A 27,579-nucleotide genomic window follows, 5' to 3' on the forward strand; every position below is an offset into this window, starting at 1 on the left:
TGATATTTTCTGGAGAACGCAATCTCAGGAGTCTACCCTTGTCACTGCGTGGCACAGACCGTGGGGTATCCGGAGAAGAGCAACCTCTGCTTGATATGGGTTTCGGAGGAAATCCATGCAATAGGATTACCAGATCAACATGCTCGTGGTAAACCCGATGCTGGCACTGTGATGGATTGAGGAAAATGTGATGAAGTACCAAATATTGAAAACGTTGGAAGCAACACATGCGATCGATTACAGCAGTTGTTATAGAATGCTTTCAAGATATTCGCCATTACTGTGGAAGTGAAGCGCATCTGAAGCAGGAGACGTTTTTTTGCTATTCAGGGCGAAATTGACAACTTGGTTGTATGTCTTGACGAAGAACCACATGAAGAAGCACCAAAAGCAGTTTCGTCAGTTCTTGGCGGAGATAGAGCCAGAGATTTTCAAGAGGCCGCTGCTTACCGACCGCAGTGAATTAACCATGGAATGAAACGAGCTAGCAAGGTATCGAGAGCTAAGACTAAAGCGAGAGAGTCAATACTAGAGGGAGAACTAGCAAATAAAGTGAGCTTGAGTGAATCACTCTTCTGCTTGAATAGAGCGCCCAAAGTGAAGAGGCTGCCGAATCATCTCAAGAGGCTGCAGGAACAAAGAGAGTGGATGCGGGCTTGCAAGCAATTTAAAGCATGGGAAATCTTGATCAGCTCCAATGCTGAAGAAGAAAAATCAAGGCAAAGGACCATACCAAGCGCGTCTGATCCTAGTACTTCAAAGGCAAGAGGGACGAATTAGGTCAGTTACTCGGGGAGGATTCTTGAGTCTTGAGTAGGGAAAGGAACTGCGGCTTAAGCTTGAACTCAGTTAAAATCTGAGGGACCAAAAACGAGATTTTAACCTGCAAACTATTGTTATCTTATACATTATATTTAATTATATATCAAAAGTTTGCCTGAACTTTTTGAGACTGGATTGATCAAAACGAAATTTTAGACGGCTTCTAAAGCTAAAATCCAAAAAAGTTAATTGGTGTTTAGCTTTAGAGTGAGAAATTTACATGGCTGGGAAATTTGGAGATGTAGATATGCTTCCATTAGTAACTGTACTACTCAGTAACTGACCACTGGCAATGTATCTTGAGACGCATTCAACATTCTGGAGGCTCATAGACATGACGATAACGCGCGATAAGGACATTGATCTTGAGTCTGGGGAGTATGTGCCAGTCGTTCATTTGCTAAAGTTTTGGCCCACTTTTGAAAAAATCGAATTTGCCATGTCATGCTCAAGTTTTTTGCAGCAATTAAAATCAGAACGTCAGAAAATGAAAAAAAAAACCAATAGATAATTGCGGGAAAATTGACAAAAATCTGGTCTAGAGTCAAACTACGATTCGCAAATTGTCCAATAACATCTCATTCAAGTCCAGCTGTTTTTTTTCCATTTAGAATACCGAGAACTCTTATGAGAGTGTCATCGCTGGACAAGAGAAAACCTTGATTGGGCACATCAACGAGTGAAGCGATCCCATGGTCCAGACGAAGAGTTGAAACTAATCAACAGTATTAAATTACTTGAGTTATCTTAAGTCCTTTATTTATTCCATTCCTGAGCCGCAGTCCTTATATGAGTACTGAATTTAATTTCTAGAGTGCATTTTATAGAGCTATGTTGAGATAAAGCGGGTTTTAGGTTGCTCCATCTGAAATGGATCAAAAGTCCACTGTCCAATGGAAACTGATGTTTTTTTCTTGAAAAATTAATCCAACAATATTTTACGACTGTGCCAGTCGGTCTGTTTGGAAGTTTGATTTTGTTTTGAAAGTTTTACTTTGAATTTGGGGGAAAAATAATTTAGTTTCGAGTCCTGTTTTTAACGGCTTTCGCATGTTTTAGGTATTTAGAGACGTAGCCCTGGTGACGTGCTTATTTCTAGAGTGGGGGTGTTATGGTAGTAGCTTTTAAGCTGTAACACGATCTTGATGTCCCAAGTTTTGAGCGAACCGAACTGGCACCGACAAAGTGAGATGCGAGAACACAAGAGGTAGTGTCCCTGGCCCTTGAGCCAAAAATTATAGGGCTTCTTTTTCATGAACTCATATGTAATGCAAGCGGACGACTGTTACATTTCTGGATGCTTTAAAATTGGTTTCATTTTTTCACAAAACTTTACCGATGTGTTTATATAGCAGTGGTATGGCCCTAGCTAACCTGTGCACGAACCGTCGCATGGCGGAAGTGACCTTTTTAGTTGAATCTCCGGTTTGATGAATCTTTTACTTGAAAAAGCCATTATGGTGGTTAAATTTATGAAAGAGCGACATATATTTCTGTCCAATTTTCGCAAATCTAACGGCAAATCTAAAAATTGGCGAAACTTCATCGTCACACGTACCGTCATGTTGATACTCGTTTCAATTGTCTGAAAAATTTATTGAAATCAAGGGCTGCCCTGTCTTTAATAACAATGGAGCCGGTTCTTCATGATGTGAGACAACCCCAAAACGCCAAACGAGATGCCTTTGTAATTGTGATTGTATATGCTGAATTTTGGACTCGTGTTAGGAAGCTAACAGACCGAATCAAAACCAAGATAATATGTTAATTTGAGAATGAAATGATTCTCCATAGGATGGAATGGTACTCCTAATACTTTTTGTTGTTTTGATCTGTATTGTTTTCCTAAATCAGATTTTTGCAGGGTAGTTTTTCAATCAAACAAATCAAGTCGGAACAACAATTAGGCAGACTCAATGCGATGAGCTGATAAAAGTGAACAAAAATGTTGTTATCCTCAGTTGCTCTTGAAATTGGGTCATGTAAGTTTATAGTACGATATGATATTAATCAACAAAAAACAATCCAACATAATTAAACGTATCACCAGAATTCTGCAATTTTGGCTTGGAGACATGCTTTGAATCGGTATGATTTTTCAGTATGACTTTGAATCAGTATGATTTTTGGAATATCTATACGAAATTCCAAAAACTCATGGACCACTACCAAAAGTTAATGAACCCAAATGATCGTGCAGTTTATATCAAGTTGGTTGAAATGTTCCCGTCGGTCATATCCTGAAGTTTTACCTTGTTTTTGGCGTGAAATGGTATTTTTGAAAAATTCGAACTGACTATGTCATGAAATGAAAAGTCAGAAAATCAGAAAAAACCGTGTTCATGAAAGCGGGAAATTGGACAAAGCTTCAATCTAGCGCCAAAGTGATATTCAGGCATTGAACATTTAACAAACAACTCGAGAAGAACTGTCTTGTTCGCGATAGAGAACATCGAGAGTGGATACGTGAGTGTTACTTTTGGGGCAAGGAGCACCCTGACTGTGAAGGTCGACCAACCATGCGACCTAATGGTTCCAACCTACAAAACTACTCGATTGAAAACTAACAATTTCCTTAAACTTCTGTAGTTACCGTTGTTGTTTTTATGATTTATTCTTAAGCTGCTGAATTGCTAGTGAGTTTGATAGATTTATGCTGAGATAAGGCGGGTTTTAGGCTGATCCATCTGAAATGGATCAAAAGTTTACTGTCCAATGGAAACTGATGTTTTTTTTCTTGAAAAATTAATCCAACAATATTTTACGACTGTGCCAGCTAAAACACTAAAAAAATTTTTGTGAGTTTCCAAACCTGGTTTTTTGACGGCGTTCGAGTGTTTTGGTATTTAGAGACCTAGCCACAGGGAAACAATTATTTCTAGAGTGAGCGGTATTTAAGTAAAAGCTTTAAGCTCTATTACGGTCTCGATGTCCCCTGTCGTAGGCGAATAAATATGGCTCCGACAGAATGAAGTTAAAAACACAAGAGGTGCATGAAGACTACGGGATCGAACCCATTTGACACAGCTCCGGGCTACATGCCCATTAAAGAGTCCCTTCTGGTCGAAACATAAAAAATTTTTTGAAAAAATTATAAAATCTTTCGGTGCGTTTTCGGATGCGAGGCTTTAGCTAACCGAGTTGAGGGAGCCACGAGACAAATAAAAAACGCTTAAAAACTGGAAAACGAAACAAAAACAAGAAAGGAATACAATTTTTAAGTAAAACCCTAAAACAAAAAAAAAACGGACAGTGAGTTTGATTTCCGGATTGGATGGATCGGACTTTCATATTAGTTTTTAGTATGCTCATACTGTTTCACAGTAAGACCCATCATTTCAGTCACAGCAGCATTATTTAACAGATGCCTTATAGAAAGGGCTTTGAAAGATTTTCAGGTATCCTTGCAAGTTCGGATAACAACTGTAAAGCTTCACTGAGCAACGTCACCAGGTGGATAGTGAAGGAGTTAATGAGGACCGAAGACCCAAGAATCGAGAAAGGACACAACTGGAAAACGCAACCAGAGTGCGAACACCAGAGTGTGCCCGACAGTGCCCGACTACCAGAGGAGACCACCATTGTGTGTTACGGGGGTCATTTGGGTATCGTTGACATCTACAGGCGATTATTTTAAGAGTGACTAGTCGTCCATATTTTTTGCTTGAGCAGAGTCTCGAAACAAGTTTTACGTGGTTTCTCTGAGTGGTTAAGCGTCCATCTCGCTGATAGGTTTTTTGTTTAGGTGGGCGACTACTAAGGAGGGAGGTTAGAAAGTGGGGTGGGTTGATAAAGGTTGTGGTTGGGAATTGTAAAAAGGGGGGTCTTTTTACTGTAACCTTTTAACCGACATCGTTGAATTGATTACATTAAATACAGAGTTAGTATTGACCGGAATAAAGATCAAAACCAGGAGCAAAAGCGCGTAAGACTTCATAGCAAACTCCAGAAACAAAAAAAAGGCTTGCACGGATAAAAGAAAATTTTTAGAGATCACAAAAGTAACAATCCCATTATCCACGGTACTATTGGAAATATTGTGAGTATTAGCCAGGTTTGAAAAAAATTTTGGAGATGCTAGTTGTTACCAAGTCTTTGAAAACTTTTTCAGTAGGGATTTTTTTCTCACCAGGCCGGCCTTTGAAAAATTCAATCCTTTTCCACGTAAAATCTGTTTAAAAACTTTCAATATTGAAACTTTCAATACAATCGCAACTCAGTGAAATAGCAAGAAGGAAGAAAAGTAGCAAAAACATTTCAAAGGAATTCTGAAAACGGCCCTTGACAAGCTATAACAAATGCCGAACGCTAAAAATCAATGGTTTCTTGGGAAGTTAAGATAACTGCCCAATACTAGGGATCCTGGGAAGTTCATCTGGGAAAATAACTTTGCTTGAGTACTGGGAGGTTCAGACAAATGCCCAACACTAAATTCGCTTGAGGACTGAGAAGTTCAAACAACTGCCCAACACTAGGGTTCCTGGGAAGTTCAAAGAACTGCGCAAAACTTGAAGTTCTGGAAAGTTCAAACAATTTTCCAACACAAGATGTCCGTCCTGGGAAGTTCAAACAACTGCCCAAAACTTGAAGTCCTGGAAAAATCACAAAACTGCCCAACACTAGAGTTAAGGGGGAAGTTTTAACAATTGTCCAACACTTGAGGTCAAGGGAAGCTCAAACAACTGCCCAACAGTTCAGTCGTCGAATTTTAGACAACTACCCAACACTTCTAGTACTGATTCTTGGGAATTTCAAATAATTACCCAAGACTAGGGGGTTGAGTCTGGAGAAGTTTGAACAACGGCCCAACGCTAAAATTGCTTCAGTCCTGGGAAGTTCAGACGACTGCCCAATAATAGAATTTTTGAGTACTGGGAAGCTTGATTAACTGAAGTGGTGGGCGCGTGCAATAGCAGGCAGAGAAAGAGCGATAACGTTGTTTTACCCAGAATACGAGGCAAAAAATAGTTCACTACAGGCTTATTCGAGAGAGGCTATCAAAAGACAGCAAGAGTTGAATGATTTGTGCAGACGCAATACAGCTCAACCACAGATGCAAACACGCATGAGGTACGATAAGAGGATACTTCAAGCAAAGCCGTACACGGTAGGACAATATGTGTGGGTCTTTTAAAATATCATGCCAACAAACGAGATCAAGAAATTACAAAAGAATTGGAGAGTACGCTTCATGATCACTGAAGTTCACTAGAAGGGCAGGTTCTATTGCTTGAGCACAGGAGGAGCCGCGCATTATGAAAACCTGAAACCCCACATCTCGTTTAAACGTTCCAAAAATGATGGAAGGACTGATGTTCTTCATAGAGGAACCGGCATGCGAGGTGAGTGAAAAAGGAACCACAGATAAAAATGACGGTAATGGAGTCTCAAGCTTGGATGACAACGAGAAGGTCGAAGTGTACTCGGATGAGGTTTTTTTTGCTGTAAAGTTTGAAGTGGAACTGAACAGAACGAAGTAGCAAAGTCTGTGGAGCCAGACAAACGTATGACGATAGAAATGAGAAGAGGAGAACGCAAGAAGACTAGCAACTACTTATTTTATACAAGGGGATGACCTTCTGATTGACAAGATAATGCCAGATGAGATCGGAGCAGAATTGGTCGGCGTATTTGAGCTAGTTCCAGATCAACAGTGGCAGGTTATCAAGGATGATGAAACGTTTTGGCTAGAGCATCATAGGGTGCCGGAGACAGAAAGGAGTGAACAGACGAACATGAGAACCCTGTAGTGAATGTGTAACCTACCAGAAGGGGAAGCACGAGGGAAAAACCAAACAACAAGTTGATTTACCTGCAGCAAAACAATCAGGAGGAGGTTCTCACGTTTGACTGGATTGCAACATAACAAGCACTGGAGATAACTTCAAGTAATCTAGAGTCAGCACCATCGAGTGGGACGTCGATAAATATTTATGTAGGACTATCCACACCAAAAGTTGTTCAGGGAAACTATCAAAAGGTAGTTTCCCACATCAAAAGGAACTCAGGGAAAAGACTGGGGTTGGGTGGCTTAGCCGCGTCCGCACCATCCGCAGCACAGGAGCCAGGAAAATATGTATTTTTTTTGCTCATAAGAGTCAGTGAGAAGAATGTGATTGATCCGGATCACGTGGTACTGGCCTTAACGCGACTAAGATACTTTCTAAGAGAGAGAGAGAGAAGTGAAGGAGGTCTCATTACCAGTTTACAATCAAATTAGAGGCCGGTTAAAAAGTTGGAATATATATGCCATCTTGCACGTGATTTTTGCTGAAACAGAGATTATAGTTTATGTACACAAAAAGATTTACTTAGTTCAATTCGTGAGAGGGATGCTACAGGAGGAAGCCGCGACCCGGGAACAATTGAAGGCAGAACAAGAGCAGGTTCTGAAGCTACAACAGAAAACCCCGACCACAAACCAGCTGAAGTCCAGAAACTGCAGCAAGAAGCCTCCAAGAGAAGGTACCGAAAAGTGAAGACGCCGAGTGAACCTCTGGTGACGCGTTCAAGCCCAGAGTTGAAAAGGGAGGTTGATGAAGCGTCCAGCGGGACTGGCCGTTTCAATCTTGATAAAATTGCTTAAAAGAAAATGAGCGAAGACCTGGAGACCTGGGCTCCTCATGAACCCACAACATCCTTGAGAGATCTGGATAGGAGACAGACCAAGGCGCTCACGGTGGATGTGGCCCTCCTTGGATTAACGACGCCCACTTCAGCCAGCGGCAGTTAAGGTAGCACATGGACATCACGTCTCAAGGAATTAAAAGAAAGATTGCAGGGAGCACGCCCGAGAGCCCCCAGTTAAAGTATACACCCGCTACCTGGATGATACACCCAGTGCTATCATTTCTTATCACAAAAAAATCATCAACGTGAGATATCACCGAAGCATTAGGGAGGATTGGAAGAGTGTCCAGTGGGAAATGAGATCAGCATTCCAGGATAAAACGTGGGTGGATTATCCCACGAAACCAAGGATACCAGAAGGCGCGGTTCGTTTAATCATTGGGGACAGTCTGTATAAAGTGGCCTGACTCATATCCACGGAGCAATACTCGAGATCCATTGAAATAGCATCTTGCTCTTGAGGTTACTGAACGTGACCCGTATGATGAAATGCTCCTAGCTGGAGGGATGCTAACGTGATGGCAGCCACTTCGATCGACCAAAAGACCCTGAGTGCTTGAACAAACTCTTCCAGCGACACATGGATAGACTGATAGACTAGAGTCTTATTTGGTGGAAAACGAACAGTTTTTCTTTGGCCCACCTCCAGAACCTCCTTCTTGCCTTGAAGCCTGTGAAGCCCAGGTTAAGAGGAAGAAAAGACTCGAGGAACAGCTTGGTGAGCAGCAGAACTTGGCATCAAGGCTCGACAACTCACAAGAATGATACTAGAGGGTCGATGACACCACAGAGTTCAGTGGTGTCTTCTGTCTCACTTTTGGAGGTTTGCAACAAAAAGAAGACCTCAGAAGAACGGCATCTGGAGCACTCCAGCAAGGTCAAATGCCTGGAGAGAATAAAGAACCTGGATTAACAAGAGCTGACGTGTAGACAAGAGTTGATGGAGGCGTTATAACTCAAGAGCTTGTCTTATGAGTACTTGAGTAATCATTACTGTCTGGACTGGCTAAATCGGCACGAGGCGCCATTTTCTCGAGATAGGACCCTGGAGAGCGCGGATCTATCAGGAATCCCGAAGAGAGCGGTAATCGTTCCAGTCATTTATCAATCCCTGAAGGAACTGCGAAGCCCGGGTGCAATTGCGGAAACACCGAAGCATCGTACGAATCTAACCAGTAAATTGGTAGCGTTACCTGCGAAATTGAGAGCAGTGGACAAGCTGCTGGATCTCAAGATCATGGGGCTTCCTGACACTGCCTATGCAGGCCTAGAACTGCTGAACGATACGAGATATGGAGAGAGATTTGGAGCGTCCAAATGGCTGAGGCAATGGCCGACTATGATCAATCGGATCGAGGAGACCCAACAGACATAATGGTTTCGAGTTCGTACTTCATGGGAAGGTCAGAGAAGTTTTTCGGATCAGAAATTCTCGTGTAAACGCTGCCAGGGGCAGAGCTAAGCCAGATGTTGTCTTTGGTGGTGGTAATTAAATCAGAAACACCATGTGAGTCTAAGCTGCTGTTGTTCGCAAGAATGAAAGATCACCTACATGCGGCAGGACTTCTAGAGCCCTTGAGAGGAGAGGAACCTACTTCGTAGAAGATGTGCGAAGCGATCCATACGTTGTTTTTGCAATGGTGGAAAAACAAGAGTTGGTAGCGAATAAGCTGGGATTGAAGACAAGAGTGGTGTTCACCCCGACGTATGATTACGCGAGCATGCCGCCGACCCTTCAATTTATTTATGGTGTGTTGGCCCTGATAGCGGAGAGCAGTGGACTGCCAATGCTGCTGGTTGCTCCCAATCGTGAGATGTAAAATAAGAACTTGAGACTCTCGAGATCAGGTTAAAAACTTGGAATATATATGCCATCTTGCACGTGATTTTCGCTGAAACAGAGATTATAGTTTATGTACACAAAAAGATTTACTTAGTTCAATTCGTGAGAGGGATGCTACAGGAGGAAGCCGCGACCCGGGAGCAACTGAAGGCAGAATAAGAGCAGGTTCTGAAGCTACAACAGATAGCCCCAACCACAGACCAGCTGAAGTCCAGAAACTACAGCAAGAAGCCTCCAATAGAAGGGACCGAAAAGTGAAGACGCTGAGTGAAATTCTGGTGACGCGTTCAAGCCCAGAGTTGAAAAGGGAGGTTGATGAAGCGTCCAACGGGACTGGCCGTTTCAATCTTGATAAAATTGCTAAAAAGAAAATGAGCGAAGATCTGGAGACCTGGGCTCCTCACGAACCCACAACATCCTTGAGATATCTGGATAGGAGACAGACCAAGCCGCTCACGGTGGATGTGGCCCTCCTTGGATTAACGACGCCCACTTCAGCCAGCGGCAGTTAAGGTAGCACATGGACATCACGTCTCAAGGAATTAAAAGAAAGATTGCAGGGAGCACGCCCGAGAGCCCCCAGTTAAAGTATACACCCGCTACCTGGATGATACAGCTCTCCTTCAGCATGTATCCGGTACATCCGGAATCCACGATCATGTCATATGATCGCATCTGCTCGTTGCCCCTTTGTCAGTCCAGAATCCCGCATCGTCTCGTCTCCACACCGGTTGTCTGACGCCATTAAACTGAACCCGCATGGATCCTGGTTGAAGCTGGTTGTGAAGATGATCTGCGTCGATGGTTGTCCTTTACCACCGCTCGGTCCTCCACCATGCTTCTGCCAGCACTTGTCATCGGTTTGACCCATCATGTAGCAGTGTTCACAATTCGGCTTCTGCGTCGTCGATCGACACTCCTTCGCCATGTTTCCTGGCTTCCCGCAAATGTAGCACCTGATCGGTGGCTTCTTTGCTTGTCTGCAGTCCACATCAGTGTGACCAGATCGCTTGCAGTTTGAACACTTCGGTTTGTTCCCACCACCGCCCATGAACGCGCTGTTCTGCCCACCACAACTCCTGTTGTTTGCGAAGTTTACCAGATCCAGCTTCACCGCCTGGTATTCTTCTTCTTGCCATGGTTGAACAGCGTCACAATGTTGTCGTACTCTTTCGGCAGACCCTTCAGTACGATCACCTTGAACGTCGCCTCGGACATGTGTTCGCCCACTTCATGGAGATTCATCTACATTTCGTCAGCTCGAATCAGTTAGTCCGTCACCGCCTCGTTCGACTGCATCTTGATGCCCATCAACGGCGTCATCTGTGCCAGTCGGTCATATTTGGAAGTTTGACCTTGAGGAATACAAACTACGTAATTTAGGAGGAAATTTATTTTTTCAAAAATTCGAATTGAGCCTGTCATGCTCAACTTTCTCGCAAAAACCGAAAATCTCCTAAATCAGAACAACCGATTTACAATCGCGGGAAAGTACTTGAAAAAGCAGCGGCAAATTGCTATTCGCAATTTCCAGATACAAAATAAACGCGAGTAGAGCCGTCTTATCTTGAAATAGGAGAAGAAACGATTGCGAAGAAGAACGTATTTATTCGAGGTGAACCAGAGTGAACCCTCAGTGGAAAAGTGGACAACTGTGGTGTCCCAATGCTTCAGACAAAAACTTCAATTCTTGAGTCAAAAGTTATTTCCTTATTGTTGAAATTAATTAGTATCAAACTTCTCAAGCTATCATACTTAATTCTCAAGTTGATTACTGATTTAGTTACTCCAATTCTTGAGTGTGCTGGTATTTGATCACCCAATTTAGTTTTCTTGAGTGTGTGTTATGATTGTTATGTTGAGGTAAGGAGAGTTTTAGGTAAGGAGAGTGTTCCACTGTCTAATAAAAAGTAACTGTGCGGATTGTTCCGACCCTGTTTTTAACGGCGTTCCCGTATTTTGGGTATTTTGAGACCTAAGTATGGGGACGTTTTTTTTCTAGAGTGGGGGGAGTATTTTGGTAGTGGCTTTTAAGCTGTAACGGGTTTTTAGTCTCATGTCGCAAGCGAACCGAATTGGCTCCGACCGTTTTGAGGTAGACAAACACAAGAGATAGTGTCCCTGACTCTTGAGCCAATGGTTATAGGGCCTATTCTTAAGCCTCATATGTGAGCGAAGTAGGCGACTGTTACATAGTGTTTTTATGGCGCTCCTGGGTGTTTTTATGACATCATGACTACAGAATCGAACCCACTTGACGCAGCTCCGGGCTACATGCCCATTTTAGAGTACCGGTGGTACGGTTCAACGGGAACGTGTAAACCTTCCGATTGTACCGTGATAGCTTTTTAAGAAAACTCGAGAAAACTTGCTGGTACGCTCTCCGAACGAGGCTTAGCTAACCGAGTAAGGGGGGTAACTAGGGGGAGGAAAAAATGAGCAAAAGACAAAAACCGAAAAAGAACAGAAAAAGGAACAAAAACTATAAAACAAAAAATGACAGTGACTTTGACCCCAAAGTAGTTGGATCAAACCTTTATATTAATTAAATAGTATACCCATACTGTTTTTTATAAGACCGATCGTTTCGATCATTTCAGCAATCTGAAAAGTTTCCCGAGTGTGGGGCGTTGTGAAGGGTTTTCAGATAGCTTGCAACTTAGCTGGACCATTAAAAGACGTGACTGAAACAGGTGACTAGTCGAGTGGGAAGGTGGTTCACAGGGACTTAGCTGGACCATTCGAGACTTGACTGGAACAGGTGACCAGTCGAGTGGGAAAGTGGTTCACAGGGGTTTAGCTGGACCATTAGGAGACTTGAATGGAACAGGTGACCAGCCAAGTGGGGAAGTGGTGCTGGTGATCAGGTGCAGGACAAGTCAAGGAAACAACCAGCACGGAATCAGAGCAACAGGAGAGGACGGGGGTGTTCTCAAGTTGGTCAAATGGGTATCGTTAAAATCCACATTACCTTATAAGAGATAAGTGTAAAATTGGATAACCGGAACCCCACTGTTTTGAGGAACGTTTTTACTCAAGCAGGCCTGGAAACAGGTTCCACGGTTTTCTCTCGAGAGGTTTAGCACCCAGCGCTTAAGGTAATTTTTGGCTTAAGAGGGGGAATAAAAAGGGGGGAGGTTAGAAAGGGGGATGGTTAGGTTAGAGGTTGGTGTTGTAAAGTGTAAAAAGGGGGGGCACATTAGAATAACTAATTGGTCGGCATCGTCAATTTAGTTACATTAGATTCTTACACGCGTTGATTATAAGAAGCGGATATCCAAATTGAACATCGAATTAAGGTAGGTACCCTGGTCGGATCGGGAGGGGGGAACGGACATGGACAGTTTTTGTGATACCCCATAAGATCGCTAGCAGGGGGGAGGAGAACGCGTGGCAATCAGGTACCAGACATTTTTGTTGTTGTTGTTGTTCAGATAAAGGGTTGACACAAGTCACCTTTGAATTTTAGGTGGGTATATTTATTTGCTTTTATCAATATATATATTTTTTCTCTATTCAGATTTTGACGCTTTTGGTAAAAAGGTTTTAATCGGTTTTGGACAAACAGGTGATCACAAGACACCTCGAACAAGTTGGGTTTCAACTTGTAACAAAATATTAAAAGAAATAAATACAAGGGGGTTGGTAATTCTAACTTTTGGCCAGTAACATTGGGTTTTTTTGTGAAATTTTTTTTACTAGAGCTCAAGTGGTGGTACAAAGTACAGTGGTTCAAGGAAGTCTTGGAACAGGCAGTCTTGGGACAGGCAGTCTTGGAACAGGCAGTCTTGGGACAGGCATTCTTGGGACAGGCAGTCTTGGGACAGGCAGTCTTGAGACAGGCAGTCTTGAGACAGGCAGTCTTGGGCCAGGCAGTCTTGGGACAGGCAGTCTTGGGACAGGCAGGCTTAGGACAGGCATTCTTGGGACAGGCAGTCTTGGGACAGGCAGTCTTGGGACATGCAGTCTTGGGACAGGCAGTCTTGGGACAGGCAGTCTTGGGACAGGCAGTCTTGGGACAGGCAGTCTTGGGACAGGCAGTCATGGGACAGGCAGTCATGGGACAGGCAGTCTTGGGACAGGCAGTCTTGGGACAGTAGTCTTGGGACAGGCAGTCTTGGGACAGGCAGTCTTGGGACAAGCAGTCTTGGGACAGGCAGTCTTGGGACAGGCAGTCTTGGGACAGGCAGTCTTGGGACAGGCAGTCTTGGGACAGGCAGTCTTGGGACAGGCAGTCTTGGGACAGGCAGTCTTGGGACAGGCAGTCTTGGAACAGGCAGTCTTGGACAGGCAGTCTTGGGAGACGCAGTCTTGGGACAGGCAATCTTGTGACAGGCAGTCTTGGTACAGTAGTCTGGGGACAGGCAGTCTTGGGACAGGCAGTCTTGGGACAGGCAGGCTTAGGACAGGCAGTCTTGGGACAGGCAGTCTTGGGACAGGCAGTCTTGGCACATGCAGTCTTGGGACAGGCATTCTTGGGACAGGCATTCTTGGGACAGGCAGTCTTGGGACAGGCAGTCTTGGGACAGGCAGTCTTAGGACAGGCAGTCTTGGGACAGGCAGTCTTGGGACAGGCAGTCTTGGCACATGCAGTCTTGGGACAGGCAGTCTTTGACAGGCAGTCTTGACAGGCAGTCTTGGGACAGGCAGTCATGGGACAGGCAGTCTTGGGACAGGCAGTCTTGGGACAGGCAGTCTTGGGACAGTAGTCTTGGGACAGTAGTCTTGGGACAGGCAGTCTTGGGACAGGCAGTCTTGGGACAGGCAGTCTTGGGACAGGCAGTCTTGGGACAGGCAGTCTTGGGACAGGCAGTCTTGGAACAGGCAGTCTTGGAACAGGCAGTCTTGGGACAGGCAGTCTTGGGACAGGCAGTCTTGGGACAGGCAGTCTTGGGACAGGCAGTCTTGGGACAGGCAGTCTTGTGACAGGCAGTCTGGGGACAGCACCAGAAAGTCTTGGGAGAAAACCTAAGAGTCTTGGGACAGTACCTAAGAGTCTTGGTGGGACAGCACCAGGGAAGTCTTGGGACAGTGCATAGAAGTGTTGGGACAGGCAGTCTTGGGACAGGCAGTCTTGGGACAGGCAGTCTTGGGACAGGCAGTCTTGGAACAGGCAGTCTTGGAACAGGCAGTCTTGGGACAGGCAGTCTTGGGACAGGCAGTCTTGGGACAGGCAGTCTTGGGACAGGCAGTCTTGGGACAGGCAGTCTTGTGACAGGCAGTCTTGGGACAGTAGTCTGGGGACAGCACCAGAAAGTCTTGGGAGAAAACCTGAGAGTCTTGGGACAGTACCTAAGAGTCTTGGTGGGACAGCACCAGGGAAGTCTTGGGACAGTGCATAGAAGTGTTGGGACAGGCAGTCTTGGGACATTAGTCTTGGGACAGGCAGTCTTGGGACAGTAGTCTTGATTCAGGCAGTCTTGGGACAGGCAGTCTTGGGACAGGCAGTCTTGGGACAGGCAGTCTTGGGACAGACAGTCTTGGGACATGCAGTCTTGGGACAGGCAGTCTTGGGACAGGCAGTCTTGAGACAGGCAGTCTTGGGACAGGCAGTTTTGGGACAGGGAGTCATGGGACAGGCAGTCTTGGGACAGGCAGTCTTGGAACAGGCAGTCTTGGAACAGGCAGTCTTGGGACAGGCAGTCTTGGGACGGGCAGTCTTGGGACAGGCAGTCTTGGGACAGGCAGTCTTGGGACATGCAGTCTTGGAACAGGCAGTCTTGGGACAGGCAGTCTTGGGACAGGCAGTCTTGAAACAGGCAGTCTTGGGACAGGCAGTCTTGGGACAGGCAGTCTTGGGACATGCAGTCTTGGGACAGGCAGTCTTGGGACAGGCAGTCTTGGGACAGGCAGTCTTGGGACAGGCAGTCTTGGGACATGCAGTCTTGGGACAGGCAGTCTTGGGACAGGCAGTCTTGAGACAGGCAGTCTTGGGACAGTAGTCTTGGTACAGGCAGTCTTGGGACAGGCAGTCTTGGGACAGGCAGTCTTGGGACAGGCAGTCTTGGGACAGGCAGTCTTGGGACAGGCAGTCTTGGGACAGGCAGTCTTGGAACAGGCAGTCTTGGAACAGGCAGTCTTGGGACAGGCAGTCTTGGGACAGGCAGTCTTGGGACAGGCAGTCTTGGGACAGGCAGTCTTGGGACAGGCAGTCTTGTGACAGGCAGTCTTGGGACAGTAGTCTGGGGACAGCACCAGAAAGTCTTGGGAGAAAACCTAAGAGTCTTGGGACAGTACCTAAGAGTCTTGGTGGGACAGCACCAGGGAAGTCTTGGGACAGTGCATAGAAGTGTTGGGACAGGCAGTCTTGGGACATTAGTCTTGGGACAGGCAGTCTTGGGACAGTAGTCTTGATTCAGGCAGTCTTGGGACAGGCAGTCTTGGGACAGGCAGTCTTGGGACAGGCAGTCTTGGGACAGGCAGTCTTGGGACATGCAGTCTTGGGACAGGCAGTCTTGGGACATGCAGTCTTGAGACAGGCAGTCTTGGGACAGGCAGTTTTGGGACAGGGAGTCATGGGACAGGCAGTCTTGGGACAGGCAGTCTTGGAACAGGCAGTCTTGGAACAGGCAGTCTTGGGACAGGCAGTCTTGGGACGGGCAGTCTTGGGACAGGCAGTCTTGGGACAGGCAGTCTTGGGACATGCAGTCTTGGAACAGGCAGTCTTGGGACAGGCAGTCTTGGGACAGGCAGTCTCGAAACAGGCAGTCTTGGGACAGGCAGTCTTGGGACAGGCAGTCTTGGGACATGCAGTCTTGGGACAGGCAGTCTTGGGACATGCAGTCTTGGGACAGGCAGTCTTGGGACAGGCAGTTTTGGGACAGGGAGTCATGGGACAGGCAGTCTTGGGACAGGCAGTCTTGGGACAGGCAGTCTTGGGACAGGCAGTCTTGGGACAGGCAGTCTTGGGACAGGCAGTCTTGGGACAGGCAGTCTTGGAACAGGCAGTCTTGGGACAGGCAGTCTTGGGACAGGCAGTCTTGGGACATGCAGTCTTGGGACAGGCAGTCTTGGGACAGGCAGTCTTGGGACAGGCAGTCTTGCGACAGGCAGTCTTGGGACCGGCAGTCTTGGGACAGGCAGTCTTGGGACAGGCAGTCTTGGGACAGGCAGTCTTGTGACAGGCAGTCTTGGGACAGTAGTCTGGGGACAGCACCAGAAAGTCTTGGGAGAAAACCTAAGAGTCTTGGGACAGTACCTAAGAGCCTTGGTGGGACAGCACCAGGGAAGTCTTGGGACAGTGCATAGAAGTGTTGGGACAGGCAGTCTTGGGACATTAGTCTTGGGACAGGCAGTCTTGGAACAGTAGTCTTGATTCAGGCAGTCTTGGGACAGGCAGTCTTGGGACAGGCAGTCTTGGGACAGGCAGTCTTGGGACAGGCAGTCTTGGGACATGCAGTCTTGGGACAGGCAGTCTTGGGACAGGCAGTCTTGAGACAGGCAGTCTTGGGACAGGCAGTTTTGGGACAGGGAGTCATGGGACAGGCAGTCTTGGGACAGGCAGTCTTGGAACAGGCAGTCTTGGAACAGGCAGTCTTGGGACAGGATGTCTTGGGACGGGCAGTCTTGGGACAGGCAGTCTTGGGACAGGCAGTCTTGGGACATGCAGTCTTGGAACAGGCAGTCTTGGGACAGGCAGTCTTGGGACATGCAGTCTTGAAACAGGCAGTCTTGGGACAGGCAGTCTTGGGACAGGCAGTCTTGGGACATGCAGTCTTGGGACAGGCAGTCTTGGGACATGCAGTCTTGGGACAGGCAGTCTTGGGACAGGCAGTTTTGGGACAGGGAGTCATGGGGCAGGCAGTCTTGGGACAGGCAGTCTTGGGACAGGCAGTCTTGGGACAGGCAGTCTTGGGACAGGCAGTCTTGGGACAGGCAGTCTTGGGACAGGCAGTCTTGGAACAGGCAGTCTTGGGACAGGCAGTCTTGGGACAGGCAGTCTTGGGACATGCAGTCTTGGGACAGGCAGTATTGGGACAGGCAGTGTTGGGACAGGCAGTCTTGGGACAGGCAGTTTTGGGACAGGGAGTCATGGGACAGGCAGTCTTGGGACAGGCAGTCTTGGGTTAGGCAGTCTTGGGACAGGCAGTCATGGGACAGGCAGTCATGGGACAGGCAGTCATGGGACAGGCAGTCATGGGACAGGCAGTCTTGGGACAGGCAGTCTTGGGACAGTAGTCTTGGGACAGTAGTCTTGGGACAGGCAGTCTTGGGACAGGCAGTCTTGGGACAGGCAGTCTTGGGACAGGCAGTCTTGGGACAGGCAGTCTTGGGACAGGCAGTCTTGGGACAGGCAGTCTTGGGACAGGGAGTCTTGGAACAGGCAGTCTTGGAACAGGCAGTCTTGGGACAGGCAGTCTTGGGACAGGCAGTCTTGAGACAGGCAGTCTTGGGACAGGCAGTCTTGTGACAGGCAGTCTTGGGACATGCAGTCTTGGGACAGGCAGTCTTGGGACAGTGCATAGAAGTGTTGGGACAGGCAGTCTTGGGACAGTAGTCTTGGGACAGGCAGTCTTGGGACAGGCAGTCTTGGGACAGGCAGTCTTGGGACAGGCAGTCTTGGGACAGGCAGTCTTGGGACAGGCAGTCTTGGGACAGGCAGTCTTGGGACAGGCAGTCTTGGGACATGCAGTCTTGGGACAGGCAGTCTTGGGACAGGCAGTCTTGGAACAGGCAGTCTTGGGACAGGCAGTCTTGGGACAGGCAGTCTTGGGACATGCAGTCTTGGGACAGGCAGTCTTGGGACAGGCAGTCTTGGGACAGGCAGTCTTGCGACAGGCAGTCTTGGGACCGGCAGTCTTGGGACAGGCAGTCTTGGGACAGGCAGTCTTGGGACAGGCAGTCTTGTGACAGGCAGTCTTGGGACAGTAGTCTGGGGACAGCACCAGAAAGTCTTGGGAGAAAACCTAAGAGTCTTGGGACAGTACCTAAGAGTCTTGGTGGGACAGCACCAGGGAAGTCTTGGGACAGTGCATAGAAGTGTTGGGACAGGCAGTCTTGGGACATTAGTCTTGGGACAGGCAGTCTTGGAACAGTAGTCTTGATTCAGGCAGTCTTGGGACAGGCAGTCTTGGGACAGGCAGTCTTGGGACAGGCAGTCTTGGGACAGGTAGTCTTGGGACATGCAGTCTTGGGACAGGCAGTCTTGGGACAGGCAGTCTTGAGACAGGCAGTCTTGGGACAGGCAGTTTTGGGACAGGGAGTCATGGGACAGGCAGTCTTGGGACAGGCAGTCTTGGAACAGGCAGTCTTGGAACAGGCAGTCTTGGGACAGGCAGTCTTGGGACGGGCAGTCTTGGGACAGGCAGTCTTGGGACAGGCAGTCTTGGGACATGCAGTCTTGGAACAGGCAGTCTTGGGACAGGCAGTCTTGGGACAGGCAGTCTTGAAACAGGCAGTCTTGGGACAGGCAGTCTTGGGACAGGCAGTCTTGGGACATGCAGTCTTGGGACAGGCAGTCTTGGGACATGCAGTCTTGGGACAGGCAGTCTTGGGACAGGCAGTTTTGGGACAGGGAGTCATGGGACAGGCAGTCTTGGGACAGGCAGTCTTGGGACAGGCAGTCTTGGGACAGGCAGTCTTGGGACAGGCAGTCTTGGGACAGGCAGTCTTGGGACAGGCAGTCTTGGAACAGGCAGTCTTGGGACAGGCAGTCTTGGGACAGGCAGTCTTGGGACATGCAGTCTTGGGACAGGCAGTCTTGGGACAGGCAGTCTTGGGACAGGCAGTTTTGGGACAGGGAGTCATGGGACAGGCAGTCTTGGGACAGGCAGTCTTGGGTTAGGCAGTCTTGGGACAGGCAGTCATGGGACAGGCAGTCATGGGACAGGCAGTCATGGGACAGGCAGTCATGGGACAGGCAGTCTTGGGACAGGCAGTCTTGGGACAGTAGTCTTGGGACAGTAGTCTTGGGACAGGCAGTCTTGGGACAGGCAGTCTTGGGACAGGCAGTCTTGGGACAGGCAGTCTTGGGACAGGCAGTCTTGGGACAGGCAGTCTTGGGACAGGCAGTCTTGGGACAGGCAGTCTTGGAACAGGCAGTCTTGGAACAGGCAGTCTTGGGACAGGCAGTCTTGGGACAGGCAGTCTTGAGACAGGCAGTCTTGGGACAGGCAGTCTTGTGACAGGCAGTCTTGGGACAGTAGTCTGGGGACAGCACCAGAAAGTATTGGGAGAGTACCTAAGAGTCTTGGGAGAGCACCAGGGAAGTCTTGGGACAGTGCATAGAAGTGTTGGGACAGGCAGTCTTGGGACAGTAGTCTTGGGACAGGCAGTCTTGGGACAGCAGTCTTGGGACAGGCAGTCTTGGGACAGGCGGTCTTGGGACAGGCAGTCTTGGGACAGGCAGTCTTGGGACAGGCAGTCTTGGGACATGCAGTCTTGGGACAGGCAGTCTTGGGACAGGCAGTCTTGGGACAGGCAGTCTTGGGACAGGCAGTCTTGGACCAGGCAGTCATGGGACAGGCAGTCTTGGGACAGGCAGTCTTGGGACAGGCAGTCTTGGGACAGTAGTCTTGGGACAGGCAGTCTTGGGACAGGCAGTCTTGGGACAGGCAGTCTTGGGACAGGCAGCCTTGGGACAGGTAGTCTTGGGACAGGCAGTCTTGGGACAGGCAGTCTTGGGACAGGCAGTCTTGGGACAGGCAGTCTTGGGACAGGCAGTCTTGGAACAGGCAGTCTTGGAACAGGCACTCTTGGGCAGGCAGTCTTGGGACAGGCAGTCTTGGGACAGGCAATCTTGTGACAGGCAGTCTTGGGACAGTAGTCTCGGGACAGGCAGTCTTGGGACAGGCACACCTGGGACAGGCAGGCTTATGACAGGCAGTCTTGGGACAGGCAGTCTTGGAACAGGCAGTCTTGGGACATGCAGTCTTGGGACAGGCAGTCTTGGGACAGGCAGTCTTGGGACAGGCAGTCTTGGGACAGGCAGTCTTGGGACAGTAGTCTCGGGACAGGCAGTCGTGGGACAGGCACACCTGGGACAGGCAGGCTTATGACAGGCAGTCTTGGGACAGGCAGTCTTGTGACAGGCAGTCTTGGGACAGTAGTCTGGGGACAGCACCAGAAAGTCTTGGGAGAGTACCTAAGAGTCTTGGGAGAGCACCAGGGAAGTCTTGGGACAGTGCATAGAAGTGTTGGGACAGGCAGTCTTGGGACAGTAGTCTTGGGACAGGCAGTCTTGGGACAGCAGTCTTGGGACAGGCAGTCTTGGGACAGGCGGTCTTGGGACAGGCAGTCTTGGGACAGGCAGTCTTGGGACAGGCAGTCTTGGGACATGCAGTCTTGGGACAGGCAGTCTTGGGACAGGCAGTCTTGGGACAGGCAGTCTTGGGACAGGCAGTCTTGGACCAGGCAGTCATGGGACAGGCAGTCTTGGGACAGGCAGTCTTGGGACAGGCAGTCTTGGGACAGTAGTCTTGGGACAGGCAGTCTTGGGACAGGCAGTCTTGGGACAGGCAGTCTTGGGACAGGCAGCCTTGGGACAGGTAGTCTTGGGACAGGCAGTCTTGGGACAGGCAGTCTTGGGACAGGCAGTCTTGGGACAGGCAGTCTTGGGACAGGCAGTCTTGGAACAGGCAGTCTTGGAACAGGCACTCTTGGGCAGGCAGTCTTGGGACAGGCAGTCTTGGGACAGGCAATCTTGTGACAGGCAGTCTTGGGACAGTAGTCTCGGGACAGGCAGTCTTGGGACAGGCACACCTGGGACAGGCAGGCTTATGACAGGTAGTCTTGGGACAGGCAGTCTTGGAACAGGCAGTCTTGGGACATGCAGTCTTGGGACAGGCAGTCTTGGGACAGGCAGTCTTGGGACAGGCAGTCTTGGGACAGGCAGCCTTGGGACAGGCAGTCTTGGGACAGGCAGTCTTGGGACAGGCAGTCATGGGACAGGCAGTCTTGGGACAGGCAGTCTTGGGACAGGCACTCTTGGGACAGGCAGTCATGGGACAGGCAGTCTTGGGACAGGCAGTCTTGGGACAGGCAGTCATGGGACAGGCAGTCTTGGGACAGGCAGTCTTCGGACAGGCAGTCTTGGGACAGGCAGTCTTGGGACAGGCAGTCTTGGGACAGGCAGTCTTGGGACAGGCAGTCTTGGGACAGGCAGTCATGGGACAGGCAGTCTTGGGACAGGCAGTCTTGCGACAGGCAGTCTTGGGACCGGCAGTCTTGGGACCGGCAGTCTTGGGACAGGCAGTCTTGGGACAGGCAGTCTTGGGACAGGCAGTCTTGGGACAGGCAGTCTTGGGACATGCAGTCTTGGGACAGTAGTCTGGGGACAGCACCAGAAAGTCTTGGGACAGTACATAGAAATGTTGGGACCTTACCGGAAGGTCTTGGGACGGTACAAAAACGTGGCGTTACGGTACTAAAGGGTCTTAAGAGAGGTCAAAATAACTAAATTAAAAGCGATAGGACTAGTCGGAACGTTAAATCGCGATAGATCCGATTCTGTTGGGATCACGAATTAGTAAAATTTTTATAAGTCTTAAAAGGGAATAGGGACGTTGTTTTTTATTATTATAAAAATTATCAGAAATTTTATCCTTAGAATAGAATTTTGTAAATAGTAAAATTGTAATTAGAAATAATTGTAAATAAAAATCATGAGACGGAGCAGGGTACCGATAGCTGAAAAAAAGAGCTACGGAGTCAGAGACAAAACATAACTCGTCGCAACGAACAAAAAGTGACAACGGTCGGCCCAAGAATAACAAGGAAGAATTTTTCAGTGAGCATGGTCAACACAAGAAGTTCAAAAGAGAACAAGATAAAAGAGGGCGCTGAGGGAAAACAAACGGAACCCGCCATTGAGATTGACCTAGAAACACCAGACTAGAGTGTTGATGAGGTGGAGAAGAAGACGACGGAGTCGACATCGATGCCGAATGCAGAGGAACAAAATCAAAAGTCGATGGAATTCTCACCGATAGACACTGTGGAGGACACGACGGGCAACACGCCAGAAACAGTATAGGAGGAGTCTCAAGTAAAAAGAACGTCATTTACAGAAAGGATAGCAATGATGGTCGGGATGAAATCGAGAGACATAGCGACGGAAAAACCGAAAGCCGGAAAGCCGAGAAAGGCAAAACATTTGGAACAGTTTCCACGATAACGACAGAGGCCAACCAAGACAATGACCAGGTTAAACAGGGGGCAGCAGCCAACAAAATGGCAAAAGCTGACCATGAAACATCAACTCCTCTTGAACAGGGCAATTTGATGGCGAAGCTAGACCAGATCGACAAGAAACTAAAGCACAGCGAGGAGGATAGAGAGGTGATAAAGAAAGAATTAAGATACAACAAACACAAGTAACTGGACAACTATTTCAATCTGGCGAGGGCGACAGAGGAAAAGCTTCAGCAGATTTCAGACAAGGTAGAGGCCACTGACGGAGAGCGAGATAAGAGCATCAAAAAAGACATGCAAGAGATGAAGCAACGGTATGACGCTGTGAACTGCCACTCCTGTTGTTTGCGAAGTTTACCAGATCCAGCTTCACCGCCTGGTATTCTTCTTCTTGCCATGGTTGAACAGCGTCACAATGTTGTCGTACTCTTTCGGCAGACCCTTCAGTACGACATGTGTTCGCCCACTTCATGGAGATTCATCTACATTTCGTCAGCTCGAATCAGTTAGTCCGTCACCGCCTCGCTCGACTGCATCTTGATGCCCGTCAACCGCGTCATCTGTGCCAGTCCAACATATTTGGAAGTTGGGCCTTGAGGAATACAAACTAAGTAATTTTGGGAGAAAATTTAATTTTTCAAAAATTCGATTTGAACGTGTCAAAAACAGAAGATCAGAACAACCGATTTACAATTGCGGGAAAGTACTTGAAAAAGCAGCGGGAAAATGCTATTCGCAATTTCCAGATACAAAATAAACGCGAGTAGAGCCGTCTTATCCTGAAATAGGAAAAGAAACGATTGCAAAAGAAGAACGTATTTATTCGAGGTGAACCAGAGTGAACCCTCAGTGGAAAAGTGGACAACTGTGGTGTCCCAATGCTTCAGACAAAAACTTCAATTCTTGAATCAAAACTTATTTCCTTATTGTTGAAATTAATTAGTATCAAACTTCTCACGCTATCATAATTAATTCTCAAGTTGCTTACTGATTTAGTTACTCCAATTCTTGAGTGTGCTGGTATGTGATCACCCAATTTAGTTTTCTTGAGTGTGTGTTATGATTGTTATGTCGAGGTAAGGAGAGTTTTAGGTTGATCCATCTGAAATGGATCAAAGTTCCACTGTCTAATAAAAAGTAACTGTGCGGATTGTTCCGACACTGTTTTTAACGGCGTTCGCGTATTTTGGGTATTTTGAGACCTACGTATGGGGACGTTCTTATTTTTTAGAGTGGGGGAGTATTTTGGTAGTGGCCTTTAAGCTGTAACGGGTTTTTAGTCTCATGTCGCAAGCGAACCGAATTGGCTCCGACCGTTTTGAGGTAGAGAAACACAAGACATAGTGTCCCTGACTCTTGAACCAATGGTTACAGGGCCTATTCTTCTTAAGCCTCATATGTGAGTGAAGTAGGCGACTGTTACATAGTGTTTTTATGGCGCTCCTGGGTGTTTTTACGACATCATGACTACGGAGTCGAACCCACTTGACGCAGCTCCAGGCTACATGCCCATTCTAGAGTACAGGTGGTACGGTTCAGCGGGAACATGTAAACCTTCCGGTTGTACCGTGATAGCTTTTTACGAAAACTCGAGAAAACTTCTTGGTACGCTCGCCGAACGAGGCTTAGCTAACCGAGTAAGGGGGTAACTAGGGGGAGGAAACTAGGGACAGGCAGTCTTGGGACAGTAGTCTTGGGACAGGGGCTCTTGGGACAGGCAGTGTTGGGACAGGCAGTCTTGGGACAGGCAGTCTTGGGACAGGCAGTCTTGGGACAGGCAGTCTTGGGACAGGCAGTCTTGGGACAGGCAGTCTTGGGACAGGCAGTCTTGGGACAGGCAGTCTTGGGACAGGCAGTCTTGGGACAGGCAGTCTTGGGACAGGCAGTCTTGAGACAGGCAGTCTTGGGACAGGCAGTCTTGGGACAGGCAGGCTTGGGACAGGCAGTCTTGGGACATGCAGGCTTAGGACAGGCAGTCTTGGGACAGGCAGTCTTGGGACAGGCAGTCTTGGGACATGCAGTCTTGGGACAGGCAGTCTTGGGACAGGCAGTCTTGGGACAGGCAGTCTTGGGACCGGCAGTCTTGGGACCGGCAGTCTTGCGACAGGCAGTCTTGGGACCGGCAGTCTTGGGATCGGCAGTCTTGGGACAGGCAGTCTTGGGACAGGCAGTCTTGGGACAGGCAGTCTTGGGACAGGCAGTCTTGGGACATGCAGTCTTGGGACAGTAGTCTGGGGACAGCACCAGAAAGTCTTGGGACAGTAAATAGAAATGTTGGGACCTTACCGGAAGGTCTTGGGACGGTACAAAAACGTGGCGTTACGGTACTAAAGGGTCTTAAGAGAGGTCAAAATAACTAAATTAAAAGCGATAGAACTAGTCGGAACGTTAAATCGCGATAGATCCGATTCTGTTGGGATCACGAATTAGTAAAATTTTTATAAGTCTTAAAAGGGAAGAGGAACGTTGTTTTTTATTATTATAAAAATTATCAAAAATTTTATCCTTAGAATATAATTTTGTAAATAGTAAAATTGTAATTAGAAATAATTGTAAATAAAAATCATGAGACGGATCAGGGTACCGATAGCTGAAAAAAAGAGCTACGGAGTCAGAGACAAAACATAACTCGTCGCAACGAACGAAAAGTGACAACGGTTGGCCCAAGAATAACAAGGAAGAATTTTTAGTGAGCATGGTCATTACAAGAAGTTCAAAAGAGAACAAGATAAAAGAGGGCGCTGAGGGAAAACAAACGGAACCCGCCATTGAGATTGACCTAGAAACACCAGACTAGAGTGTTGATGAGGTGGAGAAGAAGACGACGGAGTCGACATCGATGCCGAATGCAGAGGAACAAAATCAAAAGTCGATGGAATTCTCACCGATAGACACTGTGGAGGACACGACGGGCAACACGCCAGAAACAGTATAGGAGGAGTCTCAAGTAAAAAGAACGTCATTTACAGAAAGGATAGCAATGATGGTCGGGATGAAATCGAGAGACATAGCGACGGAAAAACCGAAAGCCGGAAAGCCGAGAAAGGCAAAACATTTGGAACAGTTTCCACGATAACGACAGAGGCCAACCAAGACGATGACCAGGTTAAACAGGGGGCAGCAGCCAACAAAATGGCAAAAGCTGACCATGAAACATCAACTCCTCTTGAACAGGGCAATTTGATCGACAAGAAACTAAAGCACAGCGAGGAGGATAGAGAGGTGATAAAGAAAGAATTAAGATAAAACAAACACAAGTACCTACAACTATTTCAATCTGGCGAGGGCGACAGAGGAAAAGCTTCAGCACATGTCAGACAAGGTAGAGGCTACTGACGGAGAGCAAGATAAGAACATCAAAAAAGACATGCAAGAGATGAAGCAGCGGTATGACGCTGTGAACTGCCAGTTGGAGAGTCTGGAAACGAGAATGGACACAATGAGAAGGGACCAGGCTGAAAGTTCATGTGCCACACAGGCAAAACTAGATGCCATCTTGAGAAACTCTACATCACAAGACAGGCCGGTAACGGATCGAACTCAAGGTAACAGAGTTGATTTCATGGAACCACAAGGTAACAAACGCCAGTCAACACCGTTACCATTATCCCGGAATGCAGCGAGCACAGCACCGGGGGGGGGGGGGGGGGGGGCAAGACAATTATGAAAAGAGGAACCGCAAACACGACGAGTGGTCCAGATGATTCCACGACCTACAATAATGCGGGACCTGATGCCATGACGTGGGCTAGCACCTGGGAAATGACGAATAAAACATTGGAAGCGTTCGCTACGAGAAACACTGATTAGAGTGAGAGAGGAGGTGGCAAATCCAGGAAAACCTTCAAGAAGCCAAAAGAATTTAAGGATGACTCAGACGGATGCATCGATACTTGGGTAGAAGTCATGAGACTACATTTGGAACAGGACAACTTGAACAATGAGAGACAAGCCTACACAGCGATACTCAGCAACTTAGAAGGCACGGCGTTGAAATGCGTAGTTGCAAAGAAGGAAGAGGAACGCGACACAGCGGACAAGATCTTCGAGATATTGTTGAATCGATTCGGGTCAAGCATGAAGGGTCACCAAGCGATGATGAGATTCGAAAAAAGAAGCCAAAGAGACGATGAATCAATTGATTGGTTCCTAGATGATCTCGAGAGCTTGAGACGAAGGAGTGATCCTGAAGAGTCAACAAACAGAAGCAACTTTAGCATCGCCTCGAAGTTCATCGATGGGGTGAAAAGTGACGACTTGAGAACAATGTTAGCAACGTACTATACACTGTCGAAGGATAGCGCACCGACTCCAGAAGAGGTGAGACAGAAGTCAAGAGAGTACATGCTAATGAAACCCAAGAAATACTCATATTCGGATAACAGCAACATGCAAGGGGGGAGTCAACCACAAAGGTCGTCCTTGTATAAGTCTAGAGATGACATGGACAAACGTAGATCATGCGCAAACTGCGGGTCAGCTGATCATGACGTGGCGGATTGCACAACATACAAACAGGGCATGAAGAGTCTGGGATATGCACCCGATGAGGAAGATATGAGCCAGATAGAAGAACACGAGTTCTATAGTGGCTTGATCATCAAGATAGGTGCGAGATGTTTCTTCTGCAATCAAGAGGGGCACTGTCCTTTGTTTTGGGAGGCAGTCAAGAACCAGAGTCACCCCCAAGTTTAAGTTGGCGTTAGCGGCGGTGCGGAACCAGAGAAACAGACAAACTGAGTTTGAAACAAAAAATTCGGAAGCACCGCGTGCGGAACTGCCAACGAAGACGGTGAAAGCTGTAACGCAAGTCAACAGTGCAATAGAGGCCATGGCCAGGAATGCCCTAGAGATAAATTATGAGAAGGCGGCGGCAGAGGCTATTAACAAAGTGAAACAGGACCTAGCGACGAAGGAAAAAGAGCAACGATTGAATAGGAGATCGAAAAGCAGAAGTTAAACGAGACGTTAGGTTGGTCGGTGCCAGTGCCAGAAGCCGTAGCAGGGTCGACAAAGAGTGAAATTGCAACACTCTGAAAATGGTGACGAGAGAGCCATTCAGCATAACAAAGATCGGAGCCAGGATAATGTCAATAATCACTGTGGGCGGCCATGAAGTAACGAGGAACTTGAACGAACCCAGCGATCAGACA

Source organism: Symsagittifera roscoffensis, chromosome 2, assembly GCF_963678635.1.
Source record: "Symsagittifera roscoffensis chromosome 2, txSymRosc1.1, whole genome shotgun sequence".
NCBI classification, from domain to species: Eukaryota; Metazoa; Xenacoelomorpha; order Acoela; family Convolutidae; genus Symsagittifera; species Symsagittifera roscoffensis.